The sequence below is a fragment of the Gallus gallus genome, chromosome 7, assembly GCF_016699485.2.
Source record: "Gallus gallus isolate bGalGal1 chromosome 7, bGalGal1.mat.broiler.GRCg7b, whole genome shotgun sequence".
Lineage (NCBI taxonomy): Eukaryota > Metazoa > Chordata > Aves > Galliformes > Phasianidae > Gallus > Gallus gallus.
The window spans coordinates 7501-17912 of NC_052538.1; the positions used below are offsets into that span (position 1 = coordinate 7501).

Sequence of the window (10412 nt, forward strand, 5' to 3'; positions counted from 1 at the left end):
TAACCCTAACCCTAACCCTAACCCTAACCCTAACCCTAACCCTAACCCTAACCCTAACCCTAACCCTAACCCTAACCCTAACCCTAACCCTAACCCTAACCCTAACCCTAACCCTAACCCTAACCCTAACCCTAACCCTAACCCTAACCCTAACCCTAACCCTAACCCTAACCCTAACCCTAACCCTAACCCTAACCCTAACCCTAACCCTAACCCTAACCCTAACCCTAACCCTAACCCTAACCCTAACCCTAACCCTAACCCTAACCCTAACCCTAACCCTAACCCTAACCCTAACCCTAACCCTAACCCTAACCCTAACCCTAACCCTAACCCTAACCCTAACCCTAACCCTAACCCTAACCCTAACCCTAACCCTAACCCTAACCCTAACCCTAACCCTAACCCTAACCCTAACCCTAACCCTAACCCTAACCCTAACCCTAACCCTAACCCTAACCCTAACCCTAACCCTAACCCTAACCCTAACCCTAACCCTAACCCTAACCCTAACCCTAACCCTAACCCTAACCCTAACCCTAACCCTAACCCTAACCCTAACCCTAACCCTAACCCTAACCCTAACCCTAACCCTAACCCTAACCCTAACCCTAACCCTAACCCTAACCCTAACCCTAACCCTAACCCTAACCCTAACCCTAACCCTAACCCTAACCCTAACCCTAACCCTAACCCTAACCCTAACCCTAACCCTAACCCTAACCCTAACCCTAACCCTAACCCTAACCCTAACCCTAACCCTAACCCTAACCCTAACCCTAACCCTAACCCTAACCCTAACCCTAACCCTAACCCTAACCCTAACCCTAACCCTAACCCTAACCCTAACCCTAACCCTAACCCTAACCCTAACCCTAACCCTAACCCTAACCCTAACCCTAACCCTAACCCTAACCCTAACCCTAACCCTAACCCTAACCCTAACCCTAACCCTAACCCTAACCCTAACCCTAACCCTAACCCTAACCCTAACCCTAACCCTAACCCTAACCCTAACCCTAACCCTAACCCTAACCCTAACCCTAACCCTAACCCTAACCCTAACCCTTACCCTTACCCTAACCCTAACCCTAACCCTAACCCTAACCCTAACCCTAACCCTAACCCTAACCCTAACCCTAACCCTAACCCTAACCCTACCCTACCCTAACCCTAACCCTAACCCTAACCCTAACCCTAACCCTAACCCTAACCCTAACCCTAACCCTAACCCTAACCCTAACCCTAACCCTAACCCTAACCCTAACCCTAACCCTAACCCTAACCCTAACCCTAACCCTAACCCTAACCCTAACCCTAACCCTAACCCTAACCCTAACCCTAACCCTAACCCTAACCCTAACCCTAACCCTAACCCTAACCCTAACCCTAACCCTAACCCTAACCCTAACCCTAACCCTAACCCTAACCCTAACCCTAACCCTAACCCTAACCCTAACCCTAACCCTAACCCTAACCCTAACCCTAACCCTAACCCTAACCCTAACCCTAACCCTAACCCTAACCCTAACCCTAACCCTAACCCTAACCCTAACCCTAACCCTAACCCTAACCCTAACCCTAACCCTAACCCTAACCCTAACCCTAACCCTAACCCTAACCCTAACCCTAACCCTAACCCTTACCCTAACCCTAACCCTAACCCTAACCCTAACCCTAACCCTAACCCTAACCCTAACCCTAACCCTAACCCTAACCCTAACCCTAACCCTAACCCTAACCCTAACCCTAACCCTAACCCTAACCCTAACCCTAACCCTAACCCTAACCCTAACCCTAACCCTAACCCTAACCCTAACCCTAACCCTAACCCTAACCCTAACCCTAACCCTAACCCTAACCCTAACCCTAACCCTAACCCTAACCCTAACCCTAACCCTAACCCTAACCCTAACCCTAACCCTAACCCCAACCCCTAACCCCAACCCCTAACCCCAACCCCTAACCCCTAACCCCAACCCCAACCCCTAACCCCAACCCCAACCTCTAACCCCAACCCCAACCTCTAACCCTAACCCTAACCCTAACCCTAACCCTAACCCCAACCCCTAACCCCAACCCCTAACCCCTAACCCCAACCCCAACCCCTAACCCCAACCCCAACCTCTAACCCCAACCCCAACCTCTAACCCTAACCCCAACCCCTAACCCCAACCCCTAACCCCAACCCCTAACCCCAACCCCTAACCCCAACCCCAACCCCAACCCCTAACCCCAACCCCTAACCCCAACCCCTAACCCCAACCCCTAACCCCAACCCCTAACCCCAACCCCAACCCCTAACCCTAACCCCAACCCCTAACCCCTAACCCCAACCCCTAACCCCAACCCCTAACCCCAACCCCTAACCCCAACCCCAACCCCTAACCCTAACCCCTAACCCCAACCCCTAACCCCAACCCCTAACCCCAACCCCTAACCCCTAACCCCAACCCCTAACCCCAACCCCTAACCCCAACCCCTAACCCCAACCCCTAACCCCAACCCCAACCCCTAACCCTAACCCCAACCCCTAACCCCTAACCCCTAACCCCCAACCCCAACCCCTAACCCCAACCCCAACCCCTAACCCTAACCCCAACCCCTAACCCCTAACCCCAACCCCTAACCCCAACCCCTAACCCCAACCCCAACCCCTAACCCTAACCCCAACCCCTAACCCCTAACCCCAACCCCTAACCCCAACCCCTAACCCCAACCCCTAACCCCTAACCCCAACCCCAACCCCTAACCCCAACCCCAACCTCTAACCCCAACCCCAACCTCTAACCCTAACCCTAACCCCAACCCCTAACCCCAACCCCTAACCCCTAACCCCAACCCCAACCCCTAACCCCAACCCCAACCTCTAACCCCAACCCCAACCTCTAACCCTAACCCCAACCCCTAACCCCAACCCCTAACCCCAACCCCTAACCCCAACCCCTAACCCCAACCCCAACCCCAACCCCTAACCCCAACCCCTAACCCCAACCCCTAACCCCAACCCCTAACCCCAACCCCTAACCCCAACCCCAACCCCTAACCCTAACCCCAACCCCTAACCCCTAACCCCAACCCCTAACCCCAACCCCTAACCCCTAACCCCTAACCCCAACCCCTAACCCCTAACCCCTAACCCCTAACCCTTCTCCTACAACCCTTCTATTCTTGTATTCCAGGCACCTACCTGTTGTGCTTACCTTGTGATGTAATCCATATTGTAGTAGAAAACATGCAAATGTACAATTAGTATGAGATGCATCCTGGTTTCTAACAACACCAAGTATTGCTAATACGCTTATTTTCTTTAACACAATCAGAGGCAAAGTAGCACACATTTCCACACAGCGCAGCGTCATAGTTTACAACAACTAGCAGGATATGCCCAGAATGCAGAAATATTTAGTGCCAGGTCATGTACAGTAGCTTTGTTGATGAAGTTCAATGTGAATATAATCTCAAAACAGGAATGTGAGGCACACTGTATGTGTTGTAACTGTTGACTCCAAAATACAGCAACAAGAACGCGCAGCAGATACAGGTTCAAAATACATTCTGAGATAATGTAACAATGCACAGTGTACAAAAAGCTAACAGAGGTCCAAACATGCTTTTCAAGTACACAACATGCAAATATTCATTCCACAACAACAAATGCTGTACAGACGCAGGACAGAGATTGAAAATACAATGCAAAGCACAGCTTACAATTGTAGGAAACCCAATAAATTCAGGTCAACAAATACCTTTCTTACACGTTTCTGTCTCAAAATGCAACTCCAAAATATCACATTCAAGCCTATTTAACAGGTTGTGTTTTTTACTACCAGGCAAAAATACCATAAAAACAAGACATAGTCAGTATATATCCAAAAAAATCCTTTACATGCTCCAATACATATTCGGTACATACAGCAAAATTAAAAAATCTCAAAACCACAGTAAACATACGAAAACATGCTAAAAAACAAAGAATCCACAATTTTTTTTTTTAACGAGCCCAATACTGCTCATATAGAACACACAACTAAAACCCAGGAAAGCACAGATCTCAGCCAGCACAGGAAGGAACTCCAGTCCAAACCTGAAACACAAAGAGAAAAAAATAAATGCCAAAGTAACAATATACCACAAGCCCTTATCTACAAGCAAATTTCAACTTTGCAAAGCCAAAATCCAATACCCGCGCTGAAATCAGCACAACAGACAGACCGGCCAAAAATCGGCACGAGTCTCAGAGTGGCCGGGAAGGAGCGCAAAAGGCCTCCATCCGACGGCCATGCGTCGGTTACGGGGTTGGGTTAGCCCTGCGCTAGAGACAAACAAAGCAAAGCTAACCCAACCCCGTAAGCGAGGCCAAGCTAAACTCAAATTTGCAAAGCCAAAATCCAATACCCGCGCTGAAATCAGCGCAACAGACAGACCGGCCAAAAATCGGCACGAGTCTCAGAGTGGCCAGGAAGGAGCGCAAAAGGCCTCCATCCGACGGCCGTGCGTCGGTTACGGGGTTGGGTTAGCCCTGCGCTAGAGACAAACAAAGCAAAGCTAACCCAACCCCGTAAGCGAGGCCAAGCTAAACTCAAATTTGCAAAGCCAAAATCCAATACCCGCGCTGAAATCAGCGCAACAGACAGACCGGCCAAAAATCGGCACGAGTCTCAGAGTGGCCGGGAAGGAGCGCAAAAGGCCTCCATCCGACGGCCGTGCGTCGGTTACGGGGTTGGGTTAGCCCTGCGCTAGAGACAAACAAAGCAAAGCTAACCCAACCCCGTAAGCGAGGCCAAGCTAAACTCAAATTTGCAAAGCCAAAATCCAATACCCGCGCTGAAATCAGCGCAACAGACAGACCGGCCAAAAATCGGCACGAGTCTCAGAGTGGCCGGGAAGGAGCGCAAAAGGCCTCCATCCGACGGCCGTGCGTCGGTTACGGGGTTGGGTTAGCCCTGCGCTAGAGACAAACAAAGCAAAGCTAACCCAACCCCGTAAGCGAGGCCAAGCTAAACTCAAATTTGCAAAGCCAAAATCCAATACCCGCGCTGAAATCAGCGCAACAGACAGACCGGCCAAAAATCGGCACTGTTCTAGGATTATTACACCAAAAAATCAAAACATGTTAGCATCAACCCCAGAGCTGAAATTACAAAATACAGTCAACATGACTCTACGTGGCACATGAAGCCACACTTAATGTATGTGAAAAGTAAAGGCTGCTGGGGGTACGAGTTAATGCTCAGCTGTACAAGAGCTGAAAATGGGCCCAGGTGGCAAACAGGGCCAAACGCATCCTGGCCAGCATGGCAAACACTGTGGCCACCAGGAGCGGGGAGGTAATAACTTGCTGTGCTCACAACTGGTGAGACTGCACCTGTACTGCTCTGTTCAGTTTCAGGCCCCTTGCTGCAACAAAGACATATGTGACCCTGAACATCTCCCAATGATGGCAACAAAACTTGTGATGGGTCAGAACCACAAGTCTTATAAGGAGCATCTGAAAGACATACAATAATTCAGTCCAGAAAACAGGAGTCCCACAGAGAACTTCATCGTTCCACAACAGACTGCACGGATGTTGTGAGCAGAAGCTTGGAGGAAGTTTGGCCTCTTCACACAAGCAACAAACAAGACCTGAGGAAATGCCACAAATCCTACCAGAGTGCATTTAAAATATGCAGAAGAAAAAACTCCTTCTGTCAAAGCCGGGTGAAGAGCTGCAATGCCCTGCCAACTGGAGTCACTGTCCCTGGCACTGTTTGAGAGGCATCAGCAGGAGGAGCAAGGAGAAATGGGTTAGCAGCCTGTGGTAGCAACAGAAATGGAAGGACCGCGTCAAATAGAGGATCTTGCAGATCCCTTCCAGCCCTGGGATTCTATGGTTCAATGACACAACACCACAAGCAACACAAAGGGTTTAGCACATTTATTGTCCACGCTCTCCAGAAGAAGATGGCAGCTATGCACTACAACAGCTCCACGCTTCACTATAAAAACGGAAGAGACACAACCAACTGTTAAGAGTACAGATGAAACAACTCAAACACAGCTACTGACCAAAACCAACACCTATTAACACAGATCCAAAGCACTATCAGTACTGAAGACCTATGAGAACGCAAGAGAAAACACACAACCTAAGACAAGATGCTATGGCATAATCAAAACAAGCAACAATTCACGCAACAGCAAAAAGATCATGCACAATAACAAAGACAAGTAGCATCACCACACACACACGCAAAGACTGCAAAATACAAAACCAGACACCCGATACTCCAAAAAAGCCCACCGCTACACTACACCAAACAATTGAAGATAAGCAACTCAAAGAATAGAAAAATATAGTTACACAAATCACAGCAAGAATAACAAGATAAAAAAAAAGACAATAACATGAGGAAGAAGGAAGACTGAGAGCAAAGGCAGTGAAGTCACAGATCCAGAAACTGATTCAACAAATGGGACTGACACTCACACATAAATAAACAGATTACATGTGTTAGTAAGAAAACTTACTGAGTCCATCAAGAAACCTAGAACACCATCCGCTACAAATCCACACATACTAACGTCAAAAGTTGAAGGTAACCCCCAAAGAAGACAAGACAGACAGCCAAGCCCAACAAACAGATGCAACAACTCAAGTGATGATTATTTCAAGTAAGTTTTTTACTACTCATTCTACACCTTCTAAGCATACAGCTGTTCATAAGAACCAAATCTACTGAACCTTTAAGATTATACTGCCAACTTAGTTCAACAATCAGAACAGCACCTAGCATTACAAATAAGCATAACCCTTCAAGATCAACACCAATTAACTGTAAAGAAAAGCAATTAGAATGATAATCACAACAATTACATTTAAGTCAAAGTCACATCCCCAACACATCTGATCCCAGCAATGAAGACAACAACCACAGAAGACAAAGCCCTGCATGAAAACAAAAACAGGCACAGCTAATTGCCTAACAAGACACACACAAGATAAACGCAATAGAAAGACAAGCGAGCAAAAAGTCAAAGACGAGGCCAAAAGAAACCACTAGCAGAAAGAAAAGAACAAGGCCCAGAAACAGCAAAGACCTACACAATTCATGCAAATAAATAAACCAAGGGAAAGCAAAACCAAAACAGAATAGAAAACAAAGACAAAAAAACCACCATGGGAGATCAAAAACCAAGCTAAGAACACAGCACAACATACACAAACCAAAAGCAATTACCAGACACAGAAAAACCAGTAAAAAAGAAAAACCACAGAAAGGTAACACTAAAACTGGCAAAAAACCTAACAAGAACAGTAAAGAAACCCAAGAGCCAAAATTAATGAAAATACCTAGACCAAACCAAGAAATAATGAAAACACCCCCCCCCCCCCCCCCAAAAAAAAAGCTATAACAAACACAAACAACAGCCACTATAAGCAAACCCATAGCTAGAAACAAAAAGAAGCCCATGAAAGCCTACAAGAAAAAATGGACAAAAGACACAGTAAAATACAAAAAAAAAAAAAAAAAAAGCAATCACACACACACCACCACCACCACATGCAAGACACAACAATAACAGCCATACAAAGCAAATGCAAACAGAAAAAGAACAAAACCCACCAACCACAAACAAAAATCCCAACAAAGTAAAGTTACCACACGGGCACAAACACAACACAAAGACAAAACACCAATAAAACTTGAAACAAAACCAAAGAGAAGCCCCACAAAAACAGAACACAAAAGCCAATGTGACAATGAAGCTAACATGCAGGAAAAGCAAAGGCAAAAGCATGAGAAACCAAAAAAAAAAAAAAAACCAATAAGAAAAACATAAAGAAAGCAAAAATATAACCAAAAAGCAAGGAAAGCACCCACAGAAAGTTAATGCAAAAGCAAAAACAGAGCCCACAAAACATGAAGACAATGACTAAAACAAGCAAAAAACCAAGGAGAAACTAAACCAAAGGTAAAGCCAAAAGCAAAACACAACACCTAACAGAACAAAACAAATACAACACAAACAGCATGACAAAACAAATGGAAACCACTCACACAACACTCAGAGAAAACAAATGACAACCAGCACAGAAAATCAAAAGAAGAAAACCCATGGGAAACCTAACCACACCAACAGAGAACAAAATCTAAAAGTAATGGAAAAAACACCAGAAAGGAACTAAAAGGGAAAACAAACTAAGAAAACACCCACAGAAAATCAAAAAACCAGCAAAGCACCTGCAGAAGGGAAAAACCAAAGCACCCCCAAAAAGCAAAGAACAAACACAGCACTACAGAAACCCTAAAGAAAAGCAGAGGCGACGCAGAGTAGAACACCAAAGCAAACCCAAACCAAACGCAAAAACAATCACAATGCACAGCACAACACGAAACCAAACTGAATGCAAAACCCAGGGAAAAGCAAGACCAAAGAAAGAAAACCAAAACCAAACGCGAAGGTAAACCAAACATGCAGCAGAAGCAAAGAACAACTGAAACATAAGAAAAACACTCACACAGTGCTAAAACTAACTCAAAACACCACCAAAGAATAATGAAATCCAACACCGAGGCAAAGAGAACACCCAGGAAAAACTGAACCAAAAGGTAAAGGACAACACACAAGGAAATCCAGAGCTAACACAAAGGAGAAAACAGAAAACGCCCACAGAATACAAAAGAAAAGGTAAATGATACAACAACTGAAACACAAAGGCAAAAAAAGACAAAACCAAACAAAAGACCCAAACAAAACTAAAACAAACGCTAATAAAAAGGCAAGCAAAACTGCCACAGAAAGCCAACACAAAGGTAAAGGGAACAGGAACAAAAAATCAGGAAGAAAACAAACAGAAAAAGACCCAAACCTGTAAACAACCCCAAAACACAACAAATATTCCAGGAAACGCTTAACAAGGCCACACTACCCAGTAGGAAAAAGCTCAACTACAGACAATGCACTTACCTCTTTGGATGACCACCTTCAACTCAAAGCAAGCATTCAAGCCTCTCAAGGACACGAACCTTTCTGTTTCTTCCCACATACCTGAAGAGCTGCAAAATTCACAGTGGGCTTCTTAACCTGCACAGAAATGCCACACTTCTGAACGACCACCTGTCCAACACAAAAAAATGTTAACAACTGAACCCAGCACATATAAGCTTGCCCCTCTTCCACAAATACACCCTGTACAGCTCCAATCTGAAAACAACATCCCTACTTCCAAGCCCAAAAAGCTGCTGACTACTCAACTCACTGCAGTGATGCAGACATCAACAATCAAGACACTTTGCTAATCTATATCAACTCAACAACCTAATGTCTACTTAAAAACAATCGCCACCCCCTTGTAAAGGAAACCAGGAGCACATCACAAGCCTCTGGCAACACGTACCTCACAAACTCCAGTCTGTAACCCACCTGTTGAAACTACAAACCAACAGACAGCACTCCCGCTTCACCTGACAAACTGAAGAATGCCATACTGCCAGAGAGAACAAGATATCCTGGAAAGAAAGAAAACAGGAAAAACAGTCAGAGTAAAATAGCAGCAATAAATAAATAAACCAAACAATACAAAGGGAGACGTGCAAGCACCAAAAAGCACACCAGCGTGCAAAAAGCCCAGTGCATCAAGACTCCACAATAAAACATAATACACAAATTAGGAGAAACATCACAACAGCTACTAAAGACTCATATTCTGAGGCTATTAAGAAACTCACCTGAGCGCTGTAGCAGCAGCTCCTGGGGAGCCGCTCCGGCAAAGTCCTGCAGGGCAACCCCGGCAGGGACCGCTCCGGCAGGGACCGCTCCGGCAGGGACCGCTCCGGCAGGGACCGCTCCGGCAGGGACCGCTCCGGCAGGGACCGCTCCGGCAGGGACCGCTCCGGCAGGGACCGCTCCGGCAGGGACCGCTCCGGCAGGGACCCCCGGAGCAGCTCCAGCAACGAACCGAGAAAAGGGAAATCCAAAACAACCCTACCTGACACTGGAGGAGGACCCCACACCACCGACCAGGAACGGGAGCCGTCGACGGACTGAACTCCCTCGGCTGAAACGCGGCTTTTGAATGCGGGCGGAGGGGCGGAGCCAATGACGTCACAAACGGAAGGCGGGGCAGACGACCCGAAAGGGCGGCCGGGGGTGGGGCCGACGTGCAGAGACATGCCCGTACGGGACACGGCGATACAGCTTAAAGGGGCCAAACGATGACACAACAGCAGGCGGGGGACCAACAATGGGGGCGAAGCACTGATGGAGACGAGGGGGAGTGTCAACTGCGGGGGGGCCAGAGGAGAGGGGAGCTGCAGCAACGCCTACGGGTGCGATGGCAAGAACGCTGACAGCGACGCCACAAAGATGGCAGGGGTGCGGGGATGGCAGGTGGGAGGTGGCTGGACAGCAGCAAAAGACCGAGG

At 47.1% G+C, this 10412-nt stretch overlaps 1 long non-coding RNA gene across 2 annotated transcripts; it reads right to left on the bottom strand.

Moving 5' to 3' along the window:
* Nucleotides 1-3539: 3539 nt before the first annotated feature.
* On the bottom strand, nt 3540-10033 carry LOC121113400. Of its 2 annotated transcripts, none has more exons than XR_005861637.2 (4): nt 9977-10033; nt 9412-9475; nt 8956-9105; nt 3540-4087 (listed from the first exon to the last, which is right to left on the bottom strand). It is a non-coding gene; the product is annotated as an uncharacterized LOC121113400 (long non-coding RNA). The 2 variants fall into 2 exon arrangements; XR_005861636.2 differs by having other exon boundaries at nt 9412-9497.
* Nucleotides 10034-10412: the final 379 nt, after the last annotated feature.